We start from the raw sequence: 15,713 nt of genomic DNA on the forward strand, positions 1-15,713 counted from the left end.
GCCCTGACCAGACAATCGCTGACTGTCATCAAGGCTTTCCTCTTCCTCTGGTGCAGACGCCTGATCCTTTATGTGCGTCAAACTTTGCATCAGCAGACGCATTAGGGGGATGCTCATGCTTATTATGGCGTTGTCTGCACTAACCAGCCGTGTGCATTCCTCAAAACACTGAAGGACTTGACACATGTCTTGAATCTTCGACCACTGCACACCTGACAACTCCATGTCTGCCATCCTACTGCCTGCCCGTGTATGTGTATCCTCCCACAAAAACATAACAGCCCGCCTCTGTTCGCACAGTCTCTGAAGCATGTGCAGTGTTGAGTTCCACCTTGTTGCAACGTCTATGATTAGGCGATGCTGGGGAAGGTTCAAAGAACGCTGATAGGTCTGCATACGGCTGGAGTGTACAGGCGAACGGCGGATATGTGCGCAAAGTCCACGCACTTTGAGGAGCAGGTCGGATAACCCCGGATAACTTTTCAGGAAGCACTGCACCACCAGGTTTAAGGTGTGAGCCAGGCAAGGAATGTGTTTCAGTTGGGAAAGGGAGATGGCAGCCATGAAATTCCTTCCGTTATCACTCACTACCTTGCCTGCCTCAAGATCTACAGTGCCCAGCCACGACTGCGTTTCTTGCTGCAAGAACTCGGACAGAACTTCCGCGGTGTGTCTATTGTCGCCCAAACACTTCATAGCCAATACAGCCTGCTGACGTATGCCAGTAGCTGCCCCATAATGGGAGACCTGGTGTGCAACAGTGGCAGGTGCGGATGGAGTGTTTGTGCGACTGCGGTCTGTGGACGAGCTCTTGCTTCTGCAGGAGGACGAGGAGGAGGAGGAGGAGGGGGTGCGAACGGCTACAGACAACTGTTTACTAGACCGTGGGCTAGGCAGAACTGTCCCAAACTTGCTGTCCCCTGTGGACCCTGAATCCACCACATTTACCCAGTGTGCCGTGATGGACACGTAACGTCCCTGGCCATGCCTACTGGTCCATGCATCTGTTGTCAGGTGCACCTTTGTGCTCACAGATTGCCTGAGTGCATGGACGATGCGCTCTTTAACATGCTGGTGGAGGGCTGGGATGGCTTTTCTGGAAAAAAAGTGTCGACTGGGTAGCTCGTAGCGTGGTACAGCGTAGTCCATCAGGTCTTTGAAAGCTTCGCTTTCAACTAACCGGTAGGGCATCATCTCTAACGAGATTAGTCTAGCTATGTGGGCGTTCAAACCCTGTGTACGCGGATGCGAGGCTAAGTATTTCCTTTTTCTAACCATAGTCTCATGTAGGGTGAGCTGGACTGGAGAGCTGGAGATCGTGGAACTAGCGGGGGTGCCGGTGGACATGGCAGACTGAGAGACGGTGGGAGATGGTATTGTTGCCGCCGGTGCCCTAGATGCAGTGTTTCCTACTACGAAACTGGTGATTCCCTGACCCTGACTGCTTTGGCCTGGCAAAGATACCTGCACAGATACAGCAGGTGGTGCGCTAAATGGTGGTCCTACACTGCCGGAAGGGATGTTGCGTTGATGACTAGCTTCATTGGCCGAGGGTGCAACAACCTTAAGGGACGTTTGGTAGTTAGTCCAAGCTTTCAAATGCATGGTGGTTAAATGTCTATGCATGCAACTAGTATTGAGACTTTTCAGATTCTGACCTCTGCTTAAGGAAGTAGAACATTTTTGACAGATGACTTTGCGCTGATCAATTGGATGTTGTTTAAAAAAATGCCAGACTGCACTCTTTCTAGCATCGGATACCTTTTCAGGCATTGCAGACTGAGCTTTAACCGGATGGCCACGCTGTCCTCCACCAGGTTTTGGCTTTGCCACGCGTTTTGGGCAAGATACGGGCCCGGCAGATGGAACCTGTGGCGATGTTGATGCCTGCTGCGGCCCCTCCTCCTCCTCTGCTTCAGAACTGCTGCCGCCTGCACCCTGTTCCCCCAATGGCTGCCAATCGGGGTCAAGAACTGGGTCATCTAATAACTCTTCTTGTACCTCCTGCGCAACTTCGTCTGTGTCACCGTGTCGTTCGGTGGTATAGCGTTCGTGATGGGGCAACATAGTCTCATCAGGGTCTGATTCTTGATCAGCACCCTGCGAGGGCAATGTTGTGGTCTGAGTCAAAGGACCAGCATAGTAGTCTGGCTGTGGCTGTGCGTCAGTGCACTCCATGTCAGATTCAATTTGTAATGGGCATGGACTGTTAACTGCTTCACTTTCTAAGCCAGGGACGGTATGTGTAAAGAGCTCCATGGAGTAACCCGTTGTGTCGCCTGCTGCATTCTTCTCTGTTGTTGTTTTTGCTGAAGAGGACAAGGAAGTGACTTGTCCCTGACCGTGAACATCCACTAACGACGCGCTGCTTTTACTTTTACCAGTTTCACGAGATGAGGCAAAAGAGCTAGAGGCTGAGTCAGCAAGATAAGCCAAAACTTGCTCTTGCTGCTCCGGCTTTAAAAGCGGTTTTCCTAATCCCAGAAAAGGGAGCGTTCGAGGCCTTGTGTAGCCGGACGACGAACCTGGCTCCACAGCTCCAGACTTAGGTGCAATATTTTTTCCCCCACGACCACCTGATGCTCCACCACTACCACTACCCTCATTACCAGCTGACAATGAACGCCCCCGGCCACGACCTCTTCCACTAGACTTCCTCATTGTTTTAAAAACGTAACCAAACTAACGTTATTTGTTGCAGTCACACAACTTACACGGTGAGCTATAACTTCAGTATGATTTAGCTACCCCTTTACAGGTTGGTGAGACCACAGCGAAAATCAGGCCCAATGTTACACACTCTTTTTTTGGTGGCTGCAAATTAGAGAGATGCCCCACACGCAGGACTGTCACTGAAGCACAAATGTTAATATTAATGTCACACTATTATTTTTTTTTTATTTTTATTTTTTTCAGGAACACTTTAGAAACCCCCCCAAAAAAAAAAAATAGATTTTTGCAGGGAGAATTTAGAAAACAAATGTAACAAACTATATGCTTTCTATGGGCCACTGAGTGAGAGATGACGCACACAGGAATCAGGAGTGGCACACAAGCCCAGAGGCCAATATTTTTCTACCAATGATTGATGGAGTTATTTTCTCTGGTAGATTTTGGAACCCAAATCAAGGAAAAAAAATGTAGGCTTTCTATGGACCACAATTGGAGAGAGAGAGAGAGAGAGATGGCACACCCAGGAGTCAAGACTGGCACACAAGCAGAAAGGCCAATATTAATCTCCCACTGTTTTTTTTTTTTTTTTTTTTTTTTCAGGGAGACTTTAGAAAAAAAAAATAATAAAAAAAATATGATTTTATCAGGAAGAATTTAGAAACCAAATAAAATAAAATGATTTTTTCAGGGAGAATTTATAAAACAAATAAAAACAAAAATAGGCGTTCTATGGCCCACTGACTGAGAGATGACGCACACAGGAGTCAGGAGTGGCACACAAACCCAGAGGCCAATATTTTTCTACCAATGATTGATGTAGTTATTTTCTCTGGTAGATTTTAGAACCCAAATCAAGGAAAAAAAATATAGGCTTTCTATGGACCACAATTGGAGAGAGAGAGAGAGAGAGAGAGAGAGAGAGAGATGGCACACCCAGGAGTCAAGACTGGCACACAAGCAGAAAGGCCAATATTAATCTCCCACTGTTTTTTTTGGTTGTTTTTTTTTTTTTTTTTTCAGGGAGACTTTAGAAAAAAAAATAATAAAAAAAATATGATTTTATCAGGAAGAATTTAGAAACCAAATAAAATAAAATGATTTTTTCAGGGAGAATTTATAAAACAAATAAAACCAAAAATAGGCGTTCTATGGCCCACTGACTGAGAGATGACGAACCCAGGAGTCAAGACTGGCACACAAGCAGAAAGGCCAATATTAATCTCCCACTGTTTTTTTTTTTTTTTTTCAGGGAGACTTTAGAAAAAAAAATAATAAAAAAAATATGATTTTATCAGGAAGAATTTAGAAACCAAATAAAATAAAATGATTTTTTCAGGGAGAATTTAGAAAACAAATAAAACCAAAAATAGGCGTTCTATGGCCCACTGACTGAGAGATGACGCACACAGGAGTCAGGAGTGGCACACAAACCCAGAGGCCAATATTTTTCTACCAATGATTGATGTAGTTATTTTCTCTGGTAGATTTTAGAACCCAAATCAAGGAAAAAAAATATAGGCTTTCTATGGACCACAATTGGAGAGAGAGAGAGAGAGAGAGAGAGAGAGAGATGGCACACCCAGGAGTCAAGACTGGCACACAAGCAGAAAGGCCAATATTAATCTCCCACTGTTTTTTTGGTTGTTTTTTTTTTTTTTTTTTCAGGGAGACTTTAGAAATAAAAATAATAAAAAAAATATGATTTTATCAGGAAGAATTTAGAAACCAAATAAAATAAAATGATTTTTTCAGGGAGAATTTAGAAAACAAATAAAACCAAAAATAGGCGTTCTATGGCCCACTGACTGAGAGAGAGAGAGAGATGGAACGCTTAGTACTGGCACACAAGCCCAAAGGGCAATATTAATCTCCCTTTTTTTTTCCAGGGAGAATTTCTAAAACCCAAAAAAAAAATAAAATAGGCTTTCTATGGCCCACTATTTGTGAGAGAGATGGGACGCTCAGGACTGGCACAGATGGCACGCTCAGGACTGGCACAGAAGCCCAGAGGCCAATATTAATCTCCCTTTTTTTCTGGGAGAATTTATAAAACCAAAAAAATATTTAAATAGGCTTTCTATGGCCCACTATTTGTGAGAGAGATGGCACGCTCAGGACTGGCACAGATGGCACGCTCACAACTGGCACACAAGCCCAGAGGCCAATATTAATCTCCCTTTTTTCAGGGAGAATTTCTAAAACCCAAAAAAAAAATAAAATAGGCTTTCTATGGCCCACTATTTGTGAGAGAGATGGGACGCTCAGGACTGGCACAGATGGCACGCTCAGGACTGGCACAGAAGCCCAGAGGCCAATATTAATCTCCCTTTTTTTCTGGGAGAATTTATAAAACCAAAAAAATATTTAAATAGGCTTTCTATGGCCCACTATTTGTGAGAGAGATGGCACGCTCAGGACTGGCACAGATGGCACGCTCACAACTGGCACACAAGCCCAGAGGCCAATATTAATCTCCCTTTTTTCAGGGAAAATTTATAAAACAAAAAAAAAAATTAAATAGGCTTTCTATGGCCCACTATTTGTGAGAGAGATGGCACGCTCAGGGCTGGCACAGATGGCACGCTCAGGACTGGCACACAAGCCCAGAGGCCAATATTAATCTCCCTTTTTTTCAGGGAGAATTTATAAAACCCCCAAAAAAAATAAAATAGGCTTTCTATGGCCCACTATTTGTGAGAGAGATGGGACGCTCAGGACTGGCACAGATGGCACGCTCAGGACTGGCACAGAAGCCCAGAGGCCAATATTAATCTCCCTTTTTTTCTGGGAGAATTTATAAAACCAAAAAAATATTTAAATAGGCTTTCTATGGCCCACTATTTGTGAGAGAGATGGCACGCTCAGGACTGGCACAGATGGCACGCTCACAACTGGCACACAAGCCCAGAGGCCAATATTAATCTCCCTTTTTTCAGGGAGAATTTCTAAAACCCAAAAAAAAAATAAAATAGGCTTTCTATGGCCCACTATTTGTGAGAGAGATGGGACGCTCAGGACTGGCACAGATGGCACGCTCAGGACTGGCACAGAAGCCCAGAGGCCAATATTAATCTCCCTTTTTTTCTGGGAGAATTTATAAAACCAAAAAAATATTTAAATAGGCTTTCTATGGCCCACTATTTGTGAGAGAGATGGCACGCTCAGGACTGGCACAGATGGCACGCTCACAACTGGCACACAAGCCCAGAGGCCAATATTAATCTCCCTTTTTTCAGGGAGAATTTCTAAAACCCAAAAAAAAAATAAAATAGGCTTTCTATGGCCCACTATTTGTGAGAGAGATGGGACGCTCAGGACTGGCACAGATGGCACGCTCAGGACTGGCACAGAAGCCCAGAGGCCAATATTAATCTCCCTTTTTTTCTGGGAGAATTTATAAAACCAAAAAAATATTTAAATAGGCTTTCTATGGCCCACTATTTGTGAGAGAGATGGCACGCTCAGGACTGGCACAGATGGCACGCTCACAACTGGCACACAAGCCCAGAGGCCAATATTAATCTCCCTTTTTTCAGGGAAAATTGATAAAACAAAAAAAAAAATTAAATAGGCTTTCTATGGCCCACTATTTGTGAGAGAGATGGCACGCTCAGGGCTGGCACAGATGGCACGCTCAGGACTGGCACACAAGCCCAGAGGCCAATATTAATCTCCCTTTTTTTCTGGGAGAATTTATAAAACCAAAAAAATATTTAAATAGGCTTTCTATGGCCCACTATTTGTGAGAGAGATGGCACGCTCAGGACTGGCACAGATGGCACGCTCACAACTGGCACACAAGCCCAGAGGCCAATATTAATCTCCCTTTTTTCAGGGAAAATTTATAAAACAAAAAAAAAAATTAAATAGGCTTTCTATGGCCCACTATTTGTGAGAGAGATGGCACGCTCAGGGCTGGCACAGATGGCACGCTCAGGACTGGCACACAAGCCCAGAGGCCAATATTAATCTCCCTTTTTTTCAGGGAGAATTTATAAAACCAAAAAAAAAAATAAATAGGCTTTCTATGGCCCACTATTTGTGAGAGAGATGGCACGCCTAGGGCTGGCACAGATGGCACGCTCAGGACTGGCACACAAGCCCAGAGGCCAATATTAATCTCCCTTTTTTTCAGGGAGAATTTATAAAACCCCAAAAAAAATAAAATAGGCTTTCTATGGCCCACTATTTGTGAGAGAGATGGCACACTCAGGACTGGCACACAAGCCCAAAGGCCAATATTAATCTCCCACTGTATTTTTATCAGGGAGAATTTATACACCCCACAAAAAAAAATACAGAAAAATGAAAAGGCTTTCTATGGCCCACTATGTGAGAGAGATGGCACACACAGGGATGGCACTCTAGCAGAAATGCCAAATTGCCAATCTTAATCTCCCACCAAAAAAAAAAAAAAAAAAAAACAGGGAATGTCCTACAATTACTATCTCCCTGCCTGCAGTAATCTCAGCCAGGTATGGCAGGCAGCTACTATCTCCCTGCCTGCAGTAATCTCAGCCAGGTATGGCAGGCAGCAATAAGGAGTGGACTGATGCACAAATGAAATAAAAAGTGTGGACAAACAAAAAAGATAGCTGTGCAGAAAGGAAGGAACAAGAGGATTTGTGCTTTGAAAAAAGCAGTTGGTTTGCACAGCGGCGTACACACAGCAATGCAGCTATCAGGGAGCCTTCTAGGGCAGCCCAATGAGCTACAGCGCTGAGGGGAAAAAAAAAAAAAAAAAAACTTCCACTGTCCCTGCACACCGAGGGTGGTGTTGGACAGTGCAAATCGCTGCAGCACAAGCGGTTTTGTGGTTAATGGACCCTGCCTAACGCTATCCCTGCTTCTGACAAAGCGGCAGCAACCTCTCCCTAAGCTCAGATCAGCAGCAGTAAGATGGCGGTCGGCGGGAACGCCTCTTTATAGCCCCTGTGACGTCGCAGACAGCAAGCCAATCACTGCAATGCCCTTCTCTAAGATGGTGGGGACCAGGACCTATGTCATCACGCTGCCCACACTCTGCGTTTACCTTCATTGGCTGAGAAATGGCGCTTTTCGCGTCATTGAAACGCGACTTTGGCGCGAAAGTCGCGTACCGCATGGCCGACCCCGCACAGGGGTCGGATCGGGTTTCATGAAACCCCGACTTAGCCAAAAGTCGGCGACTTTTGAAAATGTTCGACCCGTTTCGCTCAACCCTAGTTATCACGTTCGCTTTACACGCGAAAGGTCTCCGGTTCGATCCCGGGCAGAAGCATGCGGTTTCTCTTTATTTTGATCACAAGTGTATATTGTTGATGTAATCAGCATCATTTTTACCCCTTTGATGATTTCTACATGCGTCTGCTTTTGTCAAGAGTGTGTGTTTTTGACATTGTATACGTTTTTCTAGTTCAAGTAACACCTGATAGGATCAAGGTGCGAAACCAGGCATCTACTTGCTTTTTCTCTTTCTTTTTGGCTTTTGGACAAAGGCATGAGATTTTTTTTTGCAAAATGGTTTTGTTTCCATGTTTTTTCTTTTTTTCAGTAGTCTGACAAATGAAAGGTTCCTTGGTTGAAAAGTGCACTTTGTCCTGTGTTCAGACATAGAGGAAGACCTGTTGAGTTTGGCTGGATCATTTTTTTTCAATTTCATTTCGGTGTGTTTGAACAGTTTGAGCTTAGCACGGAGTTTCTGTAGTGTAGTGGTTATCACGTTCGCCTAACACGCGAAAGGTCCCCAGTTCAAAACTGGGCAGAAACACGCCATTATGCTTTGCTGACAAAGCTATTGACTTTCAGTTCTTGATCTCGATTGCTTGTCGTGAGCCCAGTAACGTCTTTCATCTAGTTTCTGTAGTGTAGTGGTTATCACGTTCTCCTCACACGCGAAAGGTCCACAGTTCGAAACTGGGCAGAAACAATGCATTTTGACTTTCAATCCTTGATCTTTATTCCTTGCCATGACCACAGTAACCTTTTTCATTCCGTTTCTGTAGTGTAGTGGTTATCACATTCGCCTAACACGCGAAAGGTCCCCAGTTCAAAACTGGGCAGAAACACGCCATTATGCTTTGCTGACAAAGCTATTGACTTTCAGTTCTTGATCTTGATTGCTTGTCGTGAGCCCAGTAACGTCTTTCATCTAGTTTCTGTAGTGTAGTGGTTATCACGTTCGCCTCACACGCGAAAGGTTCCCAGTTCGAAACTGGGCAGAAACAATGCATTTTGACTTTCAATCCTTGATCTTTATTCCTTGCCATGACCACAGTAACCTTTTTCGTTCCGTTTCTGTAGTGTAGTGGTTATCACATTCGCCTAACACGCGAAAGGTCCCCAGTTCAAAACTGGGCAGAAACATGCCATAATGCTTTGCTGACAAAGCTATTGACTTTCAGTTCTTGATCTCGATTGCTTGTCGTGAGCCCAGTAACGTCTGTTATCTAGTTTCTGTAGTGTAGTGGTTATCACGTTCGCTTTACACGCGAAAGGTCTCCGGTTCGATCCCGGGCAGAAGCATGCGGTTTCTCTTTATTTTGATCACAAGTGTATATTGTTGATGTAATCGGCATCATTTTTACCCCTTTGATGATTTCTTCATGCGTCTGCTTTTGTCAAGAGTGTGTGTTTTTGACATTGTATACGTTTTTCTAGTTCAAGTAACACCTGATAGGATCAAGGTGCGAAAGCAGGCATCTACTTGCTTTTTCTCTTTCTTTTTGGCTTTTGCACAAAGGCATGAGATTTTTTTTTGCAAAATGGTTTTGTTTCCATGTTTTTTCTTTTTTTCAGTAGTCGGACAAATGAAAGGTTCCTTGGTTGAAAAGTTCACTTTGTCCTGTGTTCAGACATAGAGGAAGACCTGTTGAGTTTGGCTGGATCATTTTTTTTCAATTTCATTTCGGTGTGTTTGAACAGTTTGAGCTTAGCACGGAGTTTCTGTAGTGTAGTGGTTATCACGTTCGCCTAACACGCGAAAGGTCCCCAGTTCAAAACTGGGCAGAAACACGCCATTATGCTTTGCTGACAAAGCTATTGACTTTCAGTTCTTGATCTCGATTGCTTGTCGTGAGCCCAGTAACGTTTTTCACCTAGTTTCTGTAGTGTTGTGGGTATCACGTTCGCCTCACACGCGAGAGGTCCCCAGTTCGAAACTGGGCATTAACAATGCATTTTGACTTTCAATCCTTGATCTTTATTCCTTGCCATGACCACAGTAACCTTTTTCGTTCCGTTTCTGTAGTGTAGTGGTTATCACATTCGCCTAACACGCGAAAGGTCCCCAGTTCAAAACTGGGCAGAAACACGCCATTATGCTTTGCTGACAAAGCTATTGACTTTCAGTTCTTGATCTCGATTGCTTGTCGTGAGCCCAGTAACGTCTTTCATCTAGTTTCTGTAGTGTAGTGGTTATCACGTTCGCTTTACACGCGAAAGGTCTCCGGTTCGATCCCGGGCAGAAGCATGCGGTTTCTCTTTATTTTGATCACAAGTGTATATTGTTGATGTAATCAGCATCATTTTTACCCCTTTGATGATTTCTACATGCGTCTGCTTTTGTCAAGAGTGTGTGTTTTTGACATTGTATACGTTTTTCTAGTTCAAGTAACACCTGATAGGATCAAGGTGCGAAAGCAGGCATCTACTTGCTTTTTCTCTTTCTTTTTGGCTTTTGGACAAAGGCATGAGATTTTTTTTTGCAAAATGGTTTTGTTTCCATGTTTTTTCTTTTTTTCAGTAGTCTGACAAATGAAAGGTTCCTTGGTTGAAAAGTGCACTTTGTCCTGTGTTCAGACATAGAGGAAGACCTGTTGAGTTTGGCTGGATCATTTTTTTTCAATTTCATTTCGGTGTGTTTGAACAGTTTGAGCTTAGCACGGAGTTTCTGTAGTGTAGTGGTTATCACGTTCGCCTAACACGCGAAAGGTCCCCAGTTCAAAACTGGGCAGAAACACGCCATTATGCTTTGCTGACAAAGCTATTGACTTTCAGTTCTTGATCTCGATTGCTTGTCGTGAGCCCAGTAACGTCTTTCATCTAGTTTCTGTAGTGTAGTGGTTATCACGTTCGCCTCACACGCGAAAGGTCCCCAGTTCGAAACTGGGCAGAAACAATGCATTTTGACTTTCAATCCTTGATCTTTATTCCTTGCCATGACCACAGTAACCTTTTTCGTTCTGTTTCTGTAGTGTAGTGGTTATCACATTCGCCTAACACGCGAAAGGTCCCCAGTTCAAAACTGGGCAGAAACATGCCATAATGCTTTGCTGACAAAGCTATTGACTTTCAGTTCTTGATCTCGATTGCTTGTCGTGAGCCCAGTAACGTCTGTTATCTAGTTTCTGTAGTGTAGTGGTTATCACGTTCGCTTTACACGCGAAAGGTCTCCGGTTCGATCCCGGGCAGAAGCATGCGGTTTCTCTTTATTTTGATCACAAGTGTATATTGTTGATGTAATCAGCATCATTTTTACCCCTTTGATGATTTCTACATGCGTCTGCTTTTGTCAAGAGTGTGTGTTTTTGACATTGTATACGTTTTTCTAGTTCAAGTAACACCTGATAGGATCAAGGTGCGAAACCAGGCATCTACTTGCTTTTTCTCTTTCTTTTTGGCTTTTGGACAAAGGCATGAGATTTTTTTTTGCAAAATGGTTTTGTTTCCATGTTTTTTCTTTTTTTCAGTAGTCTGACAAATGAAAGGTTCCTTGGTTGAAAAGTGCACTTTGTCCTGTGTTCAGACATAGAGGAAGACCTGTTGAGTTTGGCTGGATCATTTTTTTTCAATTTCATTTCGGTGTGTTTGAACAGTTTGAGCTTAGCACGGAGTTTCTGTAGTGTAGTGGTTATCACGTTCGCCTAACACGCGAAAGGTCCCCAGTTCTAAACTGGGCAGAAACACGCCATTATGCTTTGCTGAGAAAGCTATTGACTTTCAGTTCTTGATCTCGATTGCTTGTCGTGAGCCCAGTAACATCTTTCATCTAGTTTCTGTAGTGTAGTGGTTATCACGTTCGCCTCACACGCGAAAGGTCCCCAGTTCGAAACTGGGCAGAAACAATGCATTTTGACTTTCAATCCTTGATCTTTATTCCTTGCCATGACCACAGTAACTTTTTTCGTTCAGTTTCTGTAGTGTAGTGGTTATCACATTCGCCTAACACGCGAAAGGTCTCCAGTTCAAAACTGGGCAGAAACATGCCATAATGCTTTGCTGACAAAGCTATTGACTTTCAGTTCTTGATCTCGATTGCTTGTCGTGAGCCCAGTAACGTCTGTTATCTAGTTTCTGTAGTGTAGTGGTTATCACGTTTGCTTTACACGCGAAAGGTCTCCGGTTCGATCCCGGGCAGAAGCATGCGGTTTCTCTATATTTTTATCACAAGTGTATATTGTTGATGTAATCAGCATCATTTTTACCCCTTTGATGATTTCTACATGCGTCTGCTTTTGTCAAGAGTGTGTGTTTTTGACATTGTATACGTTGTTCTAGTTCAAGTAACACCTGATAGGATCAAGGTGCGAAAGCAGGCATCTACTTGCTTTTTCTCTTTCTTTTTGGCTTTTGGACAAAGGCATGAGATTTTTTTTTGCAAAATGGTTTTGTTTCCATGTTTTTTCTTTTTTTCAGTAGTCTGACGAATGAAAGGTTCCTTGGTTGAAAAGTGCACTTTGTCCTGTGTTCAGACATAGAGGAAGACCTGTTGAGTTTGGCTGGATCATTTTTTTTCAATTTCATTTCGGTGTGTTTGAACAGTTTGAGCTTAGCACGGAGTTTCTGTAGTGTAGTGGTTATCACGTTCGCCTAACACGCGATAGGTCCCCAGTTCAAAACTGGGCAGAAACACGCCATTATGCTTTGCTGACAAAGCTATTGACTTTCAGTTCTTGATCTGAATTGCTTGTCGTGAGCCCAGTAACGTCTTTCATCTAGTTTCTGTAGTGTAGTGGTTATCACGTTCGCCTCACACGCGAAAGGTCCCCAGTTCGAAACTGGGCAGAAACAATGCATTTTGACTTTCAATCCTTGATCTTTATTCCTTGCCATGACCACAGTAACCTTTTTCGTTCCGTTTCTGTAGTGTAGTGGTTATCACATTCGCCTAACAAGCGAAAGGTCCCCAGTTCAAAACTGGGCAGAAACACGCCATTATGCTTTGCTGACAAAGCTATTGACTTTCAGTTCTTGATCTCGATTGCTTGTCGTGAGCCCAGTAACGTCTTTCATCTAGTTTCTGTAGTGTAGTGGTTATCACGTTCGCCTCACACGCGAAAGGTCCCCAGTTCGAAACTGGGCAGAACAATGCATTTTGACTTTCAATCCTTGATCTTTATTCCTTGCCATGACCACAGTAACCTTTTTCATTCCGTTTCTGTAGTGTAGTGGTTATCACATTTGCCTAACACGCGAAAGGTCCCCAGTTCAAAACAGGGCAGAAACATGCCATAATGCTTTGCTGACAAAGCTATTGACTTTCAGTTCTTGATCTCGATTGCTTGTCGTGAGCCCAGTAACGACTGTTATCTAGTTTCTGTAGTGTAGTGGTTATCACGTTCGCTTTACACGCGAAAGGTCTCCGGTTCGATCCCGGGCAGAAGCATGCGGTTTCTCTTTATTTTGATCACAAGTGTATATTGTTGATGTAATCAGCATCATTTTTACCCCTTTGATGATTTCTACATGCGTCTGCTTTTGTCAAGAGTGTGTGTTTTTGACATTGTATACGTTTTTCTAGTTCAAGTAACACCTGATAGGATCAAGGTGCGAAAGCAGGCATCTACTTGCTTTTTCTCTTTCTTTTTGGCTTTTGGACAAAGGCATGAGATTTTTTTTTGCAAAATGGTTTTGTTTCCATGTTTTTTCTTTTTTTCAGTAGTCTGACAAATGAAAGGTTCCTTGGTTGAAAAGTGCACTTTGTCCTGTGTTCAGACATAGAGGAAGACCTGTTGAGTTTGGCTGGATCATTTTTTTTCAATTTCATTTCGGTGTGTTTGAACAGTGTGAGCTTAGCACGGAGTTTCTGTAGTGTAGTGGTTATCACGTTCGCCTAACACGCGAAAGGTCCCCAGTTCAAAACTGGGCAGAAACACGCCATTATACTTTGCTGACAAAGCTATTGACTTTCAGTTCTTGATCTCGATTGCTTGTCGTGAGCCCAGTAACGTCTGTTATCTAGTTTCTGTAGTGTAGTGGTTATCACGTTCGCTTTACACGCGAAAGGTCTCCGGTTCGATCCCGGGCAGAAGCATGCGGTTTCTCTTTATTTTGATCACAAGTGTATATTGTTGATGTAATCAGCATCATTTTTACCCCTTTGATGATTTCTACATGCGTCTGCTTTTGTCAAGAGTGTGTGTTTTTGACATTGTATACGTTTTTCTAGTTCAAGTAACACCTGATAGGATCAAGGTGCGAAAGCAGGCATCTACTTGCTTTTTCTCTTTCTTTTTGGCTTTTGGACAAAGGCATGAGATTTTTTTTTGCAAAATGGTTTTGTTTCCATGTTTTTTCTTTTTTTCAGTAGTCTGACAAATGAAAGGTTCCTTGGTTGAAAAGTGCACTTTGTCCTGTGTTCAGACATAGAGGAAGACCTGTTGAGTTTGGCTGGATCATTTTTTTTCAATTTCATTTCGGTGTGTTTGAACAGTGTGAGCTTAGCACGGAGTTTCTGTAGTGTAGTGGTTATCACGTTCGCCTAACACGCGAAAGGTCCCCAGTTCAAAACTGGGCAGAAACACGCCATTATACTTTGCTGACAAAGCTATTGACTTTCAGTTCTTGATCTCGATTGCTTGTCGTGAGCCCAGTAACGTCTGTTATCTAGTTTCTGTAGTGTAGTGGTTATCACGTTCGCTTTACACGCGAAAGGTCTCCGGTTCGATCCCGGGCAGAAGCATGCGGTTTCTCTTTATTTTGATCACAAGTGTATATTGTTGATGTAATCAGCATCATTTTTACCCCTTTGATGATTTCTACATGCGTCTGCTTTTGTCAAGAGTGTGTGTTTTTGACATTGTATACGTTTTTCTAGTTCAAGTAACACCTGATAGGATCAAGGTGCGAAAGCAGGCATCTACTTGCTTTTTCTCTTTCTTTTTGGCTTTTGGACAAAGGCATGAGATTTTTTTTTGCAAAATGGTTTTGTTTCCATGTTTTTTCTTTTTTTCAGTAGTCTGACAAATGAAAGGTTCCTTGGTTGAAAAGTGCACTTTGTCCTGTGTTCAGACATAGAGGAAGACCTGTTGAGTTTGGCTGGATCATTTTTTTTCAATTTCATTTCGGTGTGTTTGAACAGTTTGAGCGTAGCACGGAGTTTCTGTAGTGTAGTGGTTATCACGTTCGCCTAACACGCGAAAGGTCCCCAGTTCAAAACTGGGCAGAAACACGCCATTATACTTTGCTGACAAAGCTATTGACTTTCAGTTCTTGATCTCGATTGCTTGTCGTGAGCCCAGTAACGTCTTTCATCTAGTTTCTGTAGTGTAGTGGTTATCACGTTCGCCTCACACGCGAAAGGTCCCCAGTTCGAAACTGGGCAGAAACAATGCATTTTGACTTTCAATCCTTGATCTTTATTCCTTGCCATGACCACAGTAACCTTTTTCGTTCCGTTTCTGTAGTGTAGTGGTTATCACATTCGCCTAACACGCGAAAGGTCCCCAGTTCAAAACTGGGCAGAAACACGCCATTATGCTTTGCTGACAAAGCTATTGACTTTCAGTTCTTGATCTCGATTGCTTGTCGTGAGCCCAGTAACGTCTTTCATCTAGTTTCTGTAGTGTAGTGGTTATCACGTTCGCCTCACACGCGAAAGGTCCCCAGTTCGAAACTGGGCAGAAACAATGCATTTTGACTTTCAATCCTTGATCTTTATTCCTTGCCATGACCACAGTAACCTTTTTCGTTCCGTTTCTGTAGTGTAGTGGTTATCACATTCGCCTAACACGCGAAAGGTCCCCAGTTCAAAACTGGGCAGAAACATGCCATAATGCTTTGCTGACAAAGCTATTGACTTTCAGTTCTTGATCTCGATTGCTTGTCGTGAGCCCAGTAAC

At 43.2% G+C, this 15,713-nt stretch overlaps 7 non-coding genes across 7 annotated transcripts; all 7 read left to right on the forward strand.

The window, feature by feature from the left end:
• Positions 1 to 9,104: 9,104 nt before the first annotated feature.
• Positions 9,105 to 9,177, forward strand: TRNAV-UAC (transfer RNA valine (anticodon UAC)). Its single transcript has one exon. It is a non-coding gene; the product is annotated as a tRNA-Val (tRNA).
• An 873-nt stretch (positions 9,178 to 10,050) lies between these two features.
• On the forward strand, positions 10,051 to 10,123 carry TRNAV-UAC (transfer RNA valine (anticodon UAC)). The gene has a single exon. It is a non-coding gene; the product is annotated as a tRNA-Val (tRNA).
• An 873-nt stretch (positions 10,124 to 10,996) lies between these two features.
• Positions 10,997 to 11,069, forward strand: TRNAV-UAC (transfer RNA valine (anticodon UAC)). Its single transcript has one exon. It is a non-coding gene; the product is annotated as a tRNA-Val (tRNA).
• Positions 11,070 to 12,729: 1,660 nt separating this feature from the next.
• TRNAV-AAC (transfer RNA valine (anticodon AAC)) lies at positions 12,730 to 12,802 on the forward strand. Its single transcript has one exon. It is a non-coding gene; the product is annotated as a tRNA-Val (tRNA).
• Positions 12,803 to 13,185: 383 nt separating this feature from the next.
• TRNAV-UAC (transfer RNA valine (anticodon UAC)) lies at positions 13,186 to 13,258 on the forward strand. The gene has a single exon. It is a non-coding gene; the product is annotated as a tRNA-Val (tRNA).
• A 575-nt stretch (positions 13,259 to 13,833) lies between these two features.
• Positions 13,834 to 13,906, forward strand: TRNAV-UAC (transfer RNA valine (anticodon UAC)). The gene has a single exon. It is a non-coding gene; the product is annotated as a tRNA-Val (tRNA).
• A 575-nt stretch (positions 13,907 to 14,481) lies between these two features.
• On the forward strand, positions 14,482 to 14,554 carry TRNAV-UAC (transfer RNA valine (anticodon UAC)). The gene has a single exon. It is a non-coding gene; the product is annotated as a tRNA-Val (tRNA).
• The last annotated feature ends 1,159 nt before the right edge of the window (positions 14,555 to 15,713 follow it).

This window comes from Ranitomeya imitator, unplaced genomic scaffold (genome assembly GCF_032444005.1).
Source record: "Ranitomeya imitator isolate aRanImi1 unplaced genomic scaffold, aRanImi1.pri SCAFFOLD_24, whole genome shotgun sequence".
Lineage (NCBI taxonomy): Eukaryota > Metazoa > Chordata > Amphibia > Anura > Dendrobatidae > Ranitomeya > Ranitomeya imitator.